This window comes from Pongo abelii, chromosome 18 (assembly GCF_028885655.2).
Source record: "Pongo abelii isolate AG06213 chromosome 18, NHGRI_mPonAbe1-v2.0_pri, whole genome shotgun sequence".
NCBI classification, from domain to species: Eukaryota; Metazoa; Chordata; class Mammalia; order Primates; family Hominidae; genus Pongo; species Pongo abelii.
Genome location: NC_072003.2, coordinates 5,391,280 through 5,402,821, shown reverse-complemented (window position 1 = coordinate 5,402,821; position 11,542 = coordinate 5,391,280). Strand labels below are relative to the sequence as shown.

General features: G+C 43.7%; 1 long non-coding RNA gene across 1 annotated transcript in view; it reads right to left on the bottom strand.

Annotated features, from left to right (window-relative positions):
• Positions 1 to 283: 283 nt before the first annotated feature.
• The window catches only part of LOC129050680 (uncharacterized), a 35,108-nt gene continuing 23,849 nt past the window's right edge, over positions 284 to 11,542 (bottom strand). The window contains exons 2-4 of the long non-coding RNA XR_008514390.1: positions 7,850 to 8,070; positions 1,928 to 6,462; positions 284 to 1,045 (exon numbers count right to left, since the gene is read on the bottom strand). This is a non-coding gene — a long non-coding RNA (uncharacterized LOC129050680). The remainder of the gene's footprint in view (positions 1,046 to 1,927; positions 6,463 to 7,849; positions 8,071 to 11,542) is intronic.

Here is an 11,542-nt window from a genome sequence, read left to right as displayed (position 1 = left end):
TCTCTTATGCACCAGCTATCATCCACCTACCCACCCACCAACCCATCTATCCATCCACTCACCCATGCATCTATCCACCCATTTACTCATTTACCCATCTATCCACCCACCCGTCCATCCATTTATCTATCCCTCCACCCATTCACCCACTCATCCATTTCTCCACCTACTCAGCCATCCCTTCACCTACTCAACCATCCATTCATTCATCCATCTGCCCACCCACCCATCTTTCCATCCACCCATCTATCCACCCATCCACCTGTGTATCCATCCATCTGCTTGTCCTTCTGTTCATTTATTCCACAAAGACTCATTAACCACCTACTAGATTCTGGGGAGGTATCTGCTTTAGTAATTGAGAACATGGTGTCTGGAATCTGATTCCCTGGGCTCAAACTGAGCTGCCTCCTAGCTAGCTGCTTGGGTAAGTTATAGAAACTGTGCTTTGATTTTCTTATCTGAAAATTGGCTACTAATAGCTTCTACTCTTGCAGATATAGTGAGGATTAAATAAGATGTCACATTAAAAGTGCATCATCGACATTCAATAGAGATTAGGTTTTACCATTCATTATTATTCTTGGCAGATGCTGCAGATAATGTGGAGAGCATACAAAAGACACATGTTTGAACAAGTAGTGACATACGGGTGCTAAGTTCTGCAGTAGGGGAAGCACAGAGAGCCATGGAGAGGGCCTGGCCCAATCCTGGAGCCTCAGAAATAAGTTCCGCATTGAATTGCTGTTTTAGCTGAGACTTGTGGGATGGGTAGTAGTTGGAGATCCCAGACAGGATGTGACCGAGTTAGCCAGGGAAAAATTGGGTCCCGGCACCCATGGCAGAGTTGAGTGATCCAGTCCTTCTGTCTCCTCTGGCTGGAAGTCCACCAGATCTGGGAATGTCAAGTTGAGGGAGGGGACTGACAATGATCATGACCTTCACCTGTCCTCACATGTCCTCTGTGTATCTGCAAAGCCTCTGCCTCAGTCTCCTCTTCTGGAAAGTGGGATTGGAAACCACATCTACTTTTCCTCCAGGACTCCTAGGAAAACAAGATTAGATGGCAGGTGAGAGCTCTTTGAAAATGAAAACATTCTACTATTTGAATGCAAAGTATTCTTCTTTGCCTGTGACTTTCCCTAATCTGTGAACTCATACTGGACCTCGAAGCTGTCTATTAAAATAAAATAGCAAAGTGGCTGGGCATGGTGGCTCATGCCTGTAGTCCTAGCACTTTGAGTGGCTGAAGGGGGTGGATCACTTGAGGCCAGGTGTTCGATAGCAGCCTGGCCAATATGCGAAACCACATCTCTACTAAAAATACAAAAATTAGCTAGGTGTGGTGGCGTCTGCCTGTAGTCCCAGCTACTCGGGAGGCTGAGGCACAAGAATCATTTGAGCTGAGGAGGCAGAGGTTGCATTGAGCCAAGATGGCACCACTGCACTCCAGCCTGGGCGACAGATCGAGGCTCTGTCTGAAAAAAGACAAAAAAAAAAAAAAAAAAAAACCAAAGTTAACACTTCCCCCATCTGTCCTCTAGGGGAGGCAATTCGTCAAAGATTGTTGTTGGATTTTACACCCAGGGAAATCTAAGGAAGGTGTGGAAACCAGACTAGGACTCCAGATTCTGGTCTCCCTGTTTACAGGGTCTTAAATGGGGGAGCCACTTTGGGTTCTTTCCACAAGATTGCTTTGTAAAAAAAACAAGAAACAAACAAACAGAAAACTCAAAAAAACAGCCCTGACCTAAATATTCACAAGGGACCTTAGGCAATATCTGCAAACAAAAGTGAGTGATGAGTGGAATCTGTCATCTTTACAACTAAGACAGCTCCAGAGTTGAAGCAGGTGGAAATATCTCTAGAGACAGAGATTTGGGCAGGTTTTGCCAGTTACAAATTATGAGAACTTGGGCAGGTTTACCTCTCTGAGCTTCTGTGACCTTGTGAAATTGGATGCATTGCACTAAACGTGCAGGAGGAATCCCAGCATCCTCCTGTGCACAAGGCTGGTTTCTTCCCATCCTTTTCCTTGTTCTGCCTCTCTCTTCCTCTTCAAGAGATGAATACATTTGGACCCAGTAGGGGCCTATGTTTGCAAAAGTTCCCTGGTGATTCTCATGCAGCCAGCCTGGCTCTGGCACTGAGTTCTTGGACACTTTTGGAGGCACATTTACTAGTGAGGAAGGTCACTGTGTGTTAAAGGCGTGACTCATCTTCTTTCCTCTCTTCCATGAAGCAGGTGCATGGGTCGACTGAGCTGGGAGAGTCCACAGTGTCAGAACCCCCACACTTCCCTCCCTCCTTATTCCTTGTGTGCTGTACTTTGTCTTGATTTCCTGGACTCTGCACCGAGCCCAGGAGATGGTAAGATCTCAAAAAAATCATTTTTTGGGGAAATGGGATCAAGAGGGTTTTTGTTTGCTTGTTTGTTTGTTTGAGACAGGGTCTGTCACCCAGGCTGGAGTGCAGTGGCATGACCTTGGCTCACTGCAGCCTTGACCTTCTGGGCTCAGGTGATCCTCCCACCTCAGCCTCCTGAGTAGCTGGGACTGCAGGTGCACACCACCATGCCTGACTAATTTGTCTATTTTTTGTGGAGATGAGGTTTCACCATGTTGCCTCGGCTGGCCTCAAACTCCTGGGCTCAAGCAGTCCTCCATCCACCTCGGCCTTCCAAAGTGCTGGGATTACAGGCATGAGACGCTGTGCCTGGCCAAGGTTTTTTTTTTATTATTATTATTATGAAAAATTTTTAATACACATAAAAATAGACAGACCGGTTTAATGAGCTATCATATACCCATCACATATGTTTAAAAACTATTAACATTTGCAATATTTACTCCATTTGTTTTTCTGAAGTATTTAAAAAATAGTTTACAGTAGTTATGTCATTGCATCATGATATTCACCCCTACGTAATTTACTTTCCCTCTAAAAACGTGATGGCATTTTTTATATGGCCATTGTCATACCTAATCAAATTACCAGTAATTCCTTAATATCCTCTAAGATCAAGTTTACATTCAGATGTCTTGTCCTCACAATGTCAATTGTGATTATTTTTTCTTTGAGCAAAGATAATAAGATCTCAAGATTTAATGACAGAGATTCCATATTAGCCCTGATGTCTAAGCTCTGTGGTCCATTGTGGCTTTACTTGAAAGTCTCAGGCTAGGCGTGGTGGCTCCCACCTGTAATCCCAGCACTTTGGGAGGCCAAGGTAGGCGGATCATGAGGTCAAGAGTTCAAGACCATCCTGACCAACATGGTGAAACCCTGTCTCTTTCAAAAATACAAAAATTAGCCAGGTGTGGTGGCAGGCACCTATAGTCCCAGCTACTCGGGAGGCTGAGGCAGGAGAATCGCTTGAACCTGGGAAGTGGAAGTTACAGTGAGCTGAGATTGCACCACTGCACACCAGCCTGGGTGGCAAGAATGAGACTCTGGGAAAAAAAAAAACGTCTCTCACTGTGGTCTCATAATAAAACGACACTCCATTTCCCATCTGGCCCCTGCTCCTTAATGTGAGCCCCCTCCTGTGGGGAGGAGGGGTGACCTTAAGCGCAGGTTCAAGCATTCCCAGGGCTGGTTCTGATCCTGAAAAAGCCCATCGTCATGAATGAATGCTTCCCTTGCAGGTTATACTAAGTATTGTAAATAGTGCACGTGGAACGTCCTCATGATGCCTGGGATGGTAGTGAATATTTATAGGTTTATTTAGTGCCTTTTTTTTTTAGTGTTTTCCATAGTTCCATGTTTCTACAACCCTTAGGAACATCAGAATCATGTGTGTGGGTGCTTATTAAACCAATTCCTGGAACTCACTCCCAGTGACTCCCAGTCTGATGATTAGGGGCTCAGCTAGGACCTATGTTTGCAAAAGCTCCCAGCTGAGCTCATACAGCTAGCCTGGCTCTGGCTCTGGCTCTGGCTCTGGCTCTGGCTCTGGGAGCTGGGCTGGGAATTAGTCTTTGGTGCTAATCTGCCGAAACTTCAAGTTGGCCTCTTTGACTCTGTCTTGCATTGTCATCACTTGTATTCAGGTGTGTTCTTTCCCTGGACTGTAAACTCTTTGATGTCTGGGTCCTCTCAGCTCATGAGTTGAGCTTTCAGTGGGTGCTCAGTGGAACAGGTGCTGAATGGAGTCAGGCTCTAGGGAGGCCAGCGTGTGTTGGTAAGTGAGAGACAAAAATCATTTTAAAAAGAATCTTTTTGCCCTTCAGTTATGTTTACCATGAGTTAACGCGGTTTACTCTAGTGGAAGCCAGTGCAGCTTAAGTGGAGGTGTTGCCCTGAAATTGAGCCAGGTTATGGATCAGCAGAGCTGCCAAAAGCATTTTGGGAGACATGTTTCTGTGTCACCCTCAGTTGATTGAACTCAAGTTTTCACTCCCGTTTAACACCACGTGGGGGCCATTCTGACTTCTGCGGAGTGGGTATGATCAGATCTTCTGTAAAAGTGTAAGTGAGGATGCTGGGCATGGTGGCTCACGCCTGTAATCTTAGCATTCGGAAGGCTGAGGTGGTCAGATTACTTGAGGCCAGGAGTTTGAGACAAGCCTGGCCAACGTGGTGAAACGCTGTACTAAAAATACAAAAATTAGCCAGGCATGATGGCGCATGCCTATAATCCCAGCTACTCGGGAGGCTGAGGCAGGGGAATCACTTGAACCTGGGAGGTGTAGGTTGCAGTGAGCTGAGGTTGCACCACTGCAGTGCACTCCAGCCTGGGTGACAGAGCGAGACTCCATCTCAAAAAAAAAAAAAAAAAAAAGTGTATGTGAGGAAACTGGGATTGAGCTTGGGGATGTTGGGGGATGGAGGTACTTCATCTACTGAACAAAATCCAGGGGATACCAATGCTGGAGGAAGAAGCATCATCCTCAGTTTCTGCTAACTCAACCACGCATGAGATGGGGACTTGGCATCCGAGAAGAGCCTCTTTTTAGGTCTTCAGTCTTGATCAAACCATTTCTGAATTCCTCATACACATATAATCAGGTGCTATGAGTGGTACTGATTGGATAATCTTTCTGTCATTTCCAGTGCTAGGAAGGAAAATACATGTACGGCCAACTTCCTTGAGGGTTCTTTCTTTTGCATCAGGGTGTCTCCAACTCCTGCCCTTAAAACCCCTGTAAGAAAATCATCCAGGCGGCTTGCTCGCTCTGCTTGCAGACCCTTTAGAATCAGAGTCAGAATCCCTGGGGCTGGAGCCACAAAATTAAATGACATTTCAACAAGTCTGTCATCACATAAGAGAGAATAGGTGAGTATTTGGATACCTATAATACAAAGTAGATTCAAAAAGAATGACTTATTTTAAATGTTGTGTTTTTAAAAATTTAATACAGAAAAGGCTGGGCACGGTGGCTCATGCCTGTAATCCTAGCACTTTGGGAGGCCAAAGCAGGTGGATCATTTGAGGTCAGGAGTTCAAGACCAGCCTGGCCAACAAGGTGAAACCCCATCTCTACTAAAAATACAAAAATTAGCCAGGCGGTAGTGGTGCGTGCCTGTAATCCCAGCTACGGGGGAGGCTGAGGCAGGAGAATCGCTTAAGCCTGGGAGGCGGTGGTTTGGTGAGCTGAGATCGTACCACTGCACTCCAATGAGGGTGATGATTGTTTAACCACCACCAAAATGGGTTCTGAGTCCAAATATTAATATGAAGGACATTGGTGACATTGTCTCAAAAAAATTAATGGATACTGAAAAGTACAAAAAGGGAGAGAAGTCACGTCAAATCTCATGACCTCAAGAAATAAACCTCCTTAATATTAAGTGAACAGTGATCACACAAAATGAGATTTTAAAAACAAGAAGTAGCAAATTGAATGCTGTTTAAATTTATCAGAAGAAAAAGAAATGGAAGTGGAACTGAAGGAACTGGTCAACTCAAATAAATGTAGTTTTTTTCTTACCAAAAATCAGTTTCTAGAACATCTAAGAAATCAAAGATGATGAAAAACATTAAGATGATTTATATATATGTAGAAGTCTTTACAGTTGGTTGACCATCTCATGAAAAATTCGTACAGTCACTGCAAATAAAGGCATTGCAAAATCTTTACTCCTTTTGCTTTTTGACAGCACCGACGTTGGCCTTTGCAGCCTCTTGACTTCATTCTGCCCTTGCATTCCTTTTGCTGTTTTCTTGAGGTCGTCGTCTTCTCATGCCAGCCGTGTCTTGCAAGTCTATGTTTCAGTTCATTTTTCTTTGCATAATTCAAAGAACCCGATAGCATGCCAAAGCCCATTGTTTAACCACCACCAAAGTGGGTTCTGAGTCCAACTATTAATATGAAGATGACATCCATTGTGGTCTTCTACATGTTGTTGCCTTCCTGGGGTGAAGGTCTTTGGTGATCATTTGTTTCCTCTGGAGCGGTCGATTTGTCATGAACTTCCTGGTCCAGGTAGTTCCTGTGTCGTTCATCATGGTGGTTGATCCTCAGGTAGTTAGGGAGGAAAATAAACAAGAAGTTATATATTTAAAACCAAGTTTCAATTTTAGACCTGATTAATTGACTTAATAAAGGGCATTACCACTTCTACTTCCTACAGTCTCTCCCTTTACCCCTGGAAATTAGTTATTTTTAGGTTGTTTTATGTTGTTAAGGTTGACCACCATTTCTTTCTGTTCTGCAATCATAGTCCTATTTTTAAATGGATTCACCTCTCATCACTAGCCTTTTGTCATGGTCATTCAATTCACAAGTTGCTTATTTTTTTAATTTCTTGGCTGACTAAATTTTATTATGAAGGCTTTTTTTTTTTTTGAGCTCAGAAATACTGTATTCTGTAAGTTCTTGAACATGTGATAGTGTCTTTTGCCTATTTTGATTGGGCAATAATTTAGCTGGCTATAAAATTCTTGGATTATACTCTATTTCCCTTAGAAATTATAGGCACCCATCCACTGACATTTCATTGTGCTTTCTTTTTTTTTTTTTTTTGAGATGGAGTCTTGCTCTGTCACCCAGGCTTGACTGCAGTGGTGTGATCTCGGCTCACTGTAAGCACTGCCTCCCGGGTTCACGCCATTCTCCTGCCTCAGCCTCCTGAGTAGCTGGGACTACAGGTGCCCATCTCCATGCCTGGCTAACTTTTTTGTATTTTTAGTAGAGACGGGGTTTCACCGTGTTAGCCAGGATGGTCTCAATCTCCTGACCTCGTGATCCGCCGGCCTCGGCCTCCCAAAGTGCTGGGATTACAGGTGTGAGCCACTGTATGAGCCCAGCCTCATTGTGCTTTGTACTAACCCCCTTTCCCTGGCCTCTTCCAGCTTGTCTTCTTCTCTCCCAGTAGTTTCTTCATGAAGAGGCCATATGCTGTATTCCATGAGATATTTCACACTCAAAGAAGACTTCTTTTATACTCTTTTGGTAATTTGTCTGGGAATCACTGTCTTGATTTATAAGGGAGTTTGTAATAAATACAGTAAAAGAGAAATACACAACATATTTTGAGACATCAGAGAAGGGAGAGACCAATTCTATTAATATTTGGGGTTAGCAGGGAAGGCTTAGTTAAGAGGCGACATTTGAACTAAGTCTTGTAATAAGGGAAGGATTTGGACATGCAGTAATGGGGGGAGAGTAGAAGCGAGACATGATGGTTAATGTTATGTATCAATTTGGCTGGGTTGTGGGGTGCCCAGATATTTGACTACACATTATTCTGGGTGTGTCTCTGAGGTATTCTGGATGAGGATAACACTTAATTTGTAGACTGAATAAAGCAGATTGTCCTCCCCAATGTGGGTGAGCCTCATCCAATCCACTGAAGGCCTGAACAAAACCAAAAGTTAGAGTCACAGAGAATTTGCTCTTTTTACCTGATTATATTTGAGCTGGGACATCAATCTTCTCCTGACTTTAGATGTGGACTCGAGTTGGAACTGTATCATTGGCTGTCCTGGGTCTCCAGCTTGCTGGCTGCAGACTCCAGGACTCCTTAGCCTCCATAACCATGTGAGCCATCCTTCACAACAAACCAATCTGTCTCTCTCTATGTGTATAGCTCTACCTCCATCTCTCTGCTCTTTCTCTGTAGAACCTAGAGTAATATACAAGGTTATATTAGAGAAGAGGATGGCCCAAGGAAAAGCATGGAGGCAGAAAAGTGCAAAGAGGGTTTGGGAAGACTGGGGTCCTGATGGGGAGTTTGGATTTCACTGTGTGTAGCATGGAGAATCCTTGAAAATATTCAAGAGGTGAAAATTGTATTTGTGGAAGAACACCAGGAGTATGTGAAAAGAAAAAGACTGACACCATTTTAACTCCACTGAAGGGGGCATCAAAGGGATGCACAGGGGACGTGGGTTGGAGGGTAGTTGAGGCCATATCTGGATGATCTTTACTTCTAGGCTGAGTCTGAAGTTATCTTTCTGGGGAGTGGGAGATTACAAATCTTTGAGCTCCACTCAAGAGATGGTTTTACTAACAATGTCAGGGCGATGGTGGTGGTGGTGGTGGTGGTGGTGGTGGTGGTGGTGGGAAACTGGTGGCATGAATTCTAATTGGGCTTCTGTTATTCTAGCCGAGAAAGTTGGGGAATGGACTTTCGGTAGAATAATACAGATCTGGGTATCAACTGCATGGAGGAGGTAGTTATGAGTGATGAGATGGCTCAGGGACAAAGTCTGGTAGAAGGAGAAAAGATACTAGGCTGGTACAAAAATAATTGCTATATTTGCCTTTACTTTTAATGGCAAAATCCACAATTACTTTTGCACCAACCTAATACGACGCAAACTTCGGAGCCATCTGCATCACAGGGATTGATGAAGATCAACAAAGTTTGGGAACACAGGAAGGGAGCGGGGAGGGTAATGACTTGAGGGCATAGCAGGGATAATCAAGGCTTTTCTTGTTAGCATGTGGAGACTTAAGCATGATTATATGTTAAACGCCTGGCACATACATGGTGCAAAATATGAGTGAAATGAGGAGTGAAGGTGGTGAGTCATGGGAGTTCCAAGGGAACGGGTGATAAAGGGAGGTCTCAAATGAGGCGCAAGTGGAGAAGGTAGCTTTGGAAAGGAGAAGGATGCTACTCCTTATGAGATGGGAAAGGCGGAGGAAGAGGGTCAAGATACAGTGATCTAGGGGTGAGATGGAAGTGAGTTGAGAGAACTCAACTCTGAGTGGGCTCTGAAACCCCTAGGGATGGGTTTGGGGGGCTTTGAGATACGGAAGAGGTTTAAAGTCAATTGTTCTAGCAAGTATGGTTTGGAATTTATTTGTGATGCTTAAAAATATTGCTGAACAGAAGTGAAGTCTACTCTAGAGTTGGATGGTGAGATTATTTAGTGGAACTACCAGATCCATGTTGTGATTCTTTCCAGTATCATTCAGCAGCCCTTAGGCAGTTGCAAGGCAAGTCATCAATGGGGTATGGAAATTTTCCAGGTGGGTGTGGCAGAAGGCAGGGAAGAACGAGTTTAGGAGAACATTACAAGAAGAAGGTGACTGTAAGGTCCAGGCTGAGCAGGAAGGTAAAGCAAGAAGGAAACATGAGGTTGTGAAGAGAAGTTTAGAGGGATGAGGAGGCAGGAGAGGGGAACAGTTGCAGGATGTAGCTAGAGTGGTGATGTTAGATCTTGGGGCCAGAGAGCTTTACAGTGATGATGAAGATCAAGGGGCGTTAGAATCAAGCTATAGAGAGCCACCGTTTGATGTTGGGATGTGAGGATGCTGCAGGTGGATGTCTGTGCATTAATGGTGAGAACGTGGCCACCCTGGCCCTGCTAAGGAGAATGTGCTCTGTTCTTGGGGCCGTTTTCATCACCTGATTAGAGCAGTGGTCCCCAAATTGTGTTCTTTGGACAGTCTGTATAAAATCTTCATGGGTCAAGGATAAAATAGAAAAACAGAGACAATGTCACAGAAATGTGCCCATTGGTGAAAGACCACCAGCTGTCCTTTTTGGAGGATTGTTCTTTGTTCTAAAAATGTACATATTCTATTCTATTAAAACATTTTTGTATTTGCATTTTTTCTCCTTTATGAAATGCCATGGGGTAGAAATTTGTAATATATCCAATTCTCCTGTCTTCATGCATTGCCCTGTGGTGGGGGAGGGGATGTGGCTAGTACTGGCCAGTAGGCTGGGGCAGAGGTGCAGTGTGAGACTTCTAGCCTGGAGCATTTAATTCTTAGTACAGGGCTCTCTAGCATTCTTCTCCCTCTGTTCCCTGCTTGGTGATACTCGAGGTAATGCAACCCCCATTAGCCTTAGTCTTAGGGCAAGTTTGATGGAAAACAGCGACCCCACACCTTCCTGCAGATGTAGCATGAGTGAGAAAAACAACTTCTGATGTTCGAAGTTACCAAGATTTAGGAGTTGTTTGTTATTGCAGCAAAACCTCACCTATTCTGACCAATCATGGTGGAATTTCTGTGTGTGTGTGTGTGTGTGTGTGTGTGTGTGTTAAACTGGTAGTTTAAAAAAGTTCCTTCTTACCAAAAAGAAAAAAAAATAGCAACCTTATGTTGGTTCTCAAATTAAAAAAATATTTTTACTTGTTTATAAAATAGAAAAATCTGAGATTCTGTAGCTTAGAGAACTACAGTGTGGGATGTCTGTAAAGACCAGGTTATTTTATCAGCTCCTAACACCCCTTAATAGAAGCTTAGCCAAGACTTGGACTATTTCAGTCTTTCCCATTCCACATTCCATGGACTCTTAAGGAGACATTGATAAAACGGTGCAGCCATGAACCACCCTAACTCAATCCTAGTGGCAGAATCCCCCTTTTACTGCAGAATGAGCTTCTTGCTACAGTGATACTTGAACCCCTTAGATATATTCGGTACTAATTACATTAAAACACGACCAATGCTTTTGCTTTGTTGTCCCCCAAATTAAACACCTTAATCCTGAGAACCCAGAGAATTGGATTTAGTGTGGCTGATTCCAAACTGTCAGTAAGAACATAATTAGGTTATATTTTTCTCCAGTTCAAATAAAAGAAAATTGACACTAAAACGCTGATCAATACGTGTAGCTCAGGAGGTAGAGCCTGCTTTGAGATGCAGAAGTGTTTGTTTTTTTAGGTCTATATTCTTGAGTAAAGAAAAAATCCATCTCTCTTTCCTAGAGGGGAAGACTTTCAGAGCTGGGCTTGGCAACAGCCTGACTATCAGAGGCTGAATTAAACAAATAGGTACCTCCCTGGAGTGAGTGGTGCATTTCTCCTGTTCGGGGGACTGTGCTTTTATGGTGGAGTTTGCTTTCTGTCTTGGTCTCCGGATGTGTGTATCTGTGGGTGGATTTCTGCACGTAAATGGCAGTGTATACCTGTGTGGGTGTGTACAAAATTCCCATGTGAATCTCAGCTTTGTGGGGATCTCCGGGTCTTGAGCCCAGCAGATGCCATTTGAAGAAAAATCACTTGAAAATGAGACAGAAAGAATGGAAACCAAATCCTAGCTCTAAAGGCACCAGGCTGATTAAAAAAAAAAACACTCTGTATCTTCTTTTTGGACTCTACCTGCCTCCAAATGACATTTCTGTTTCCTATGAG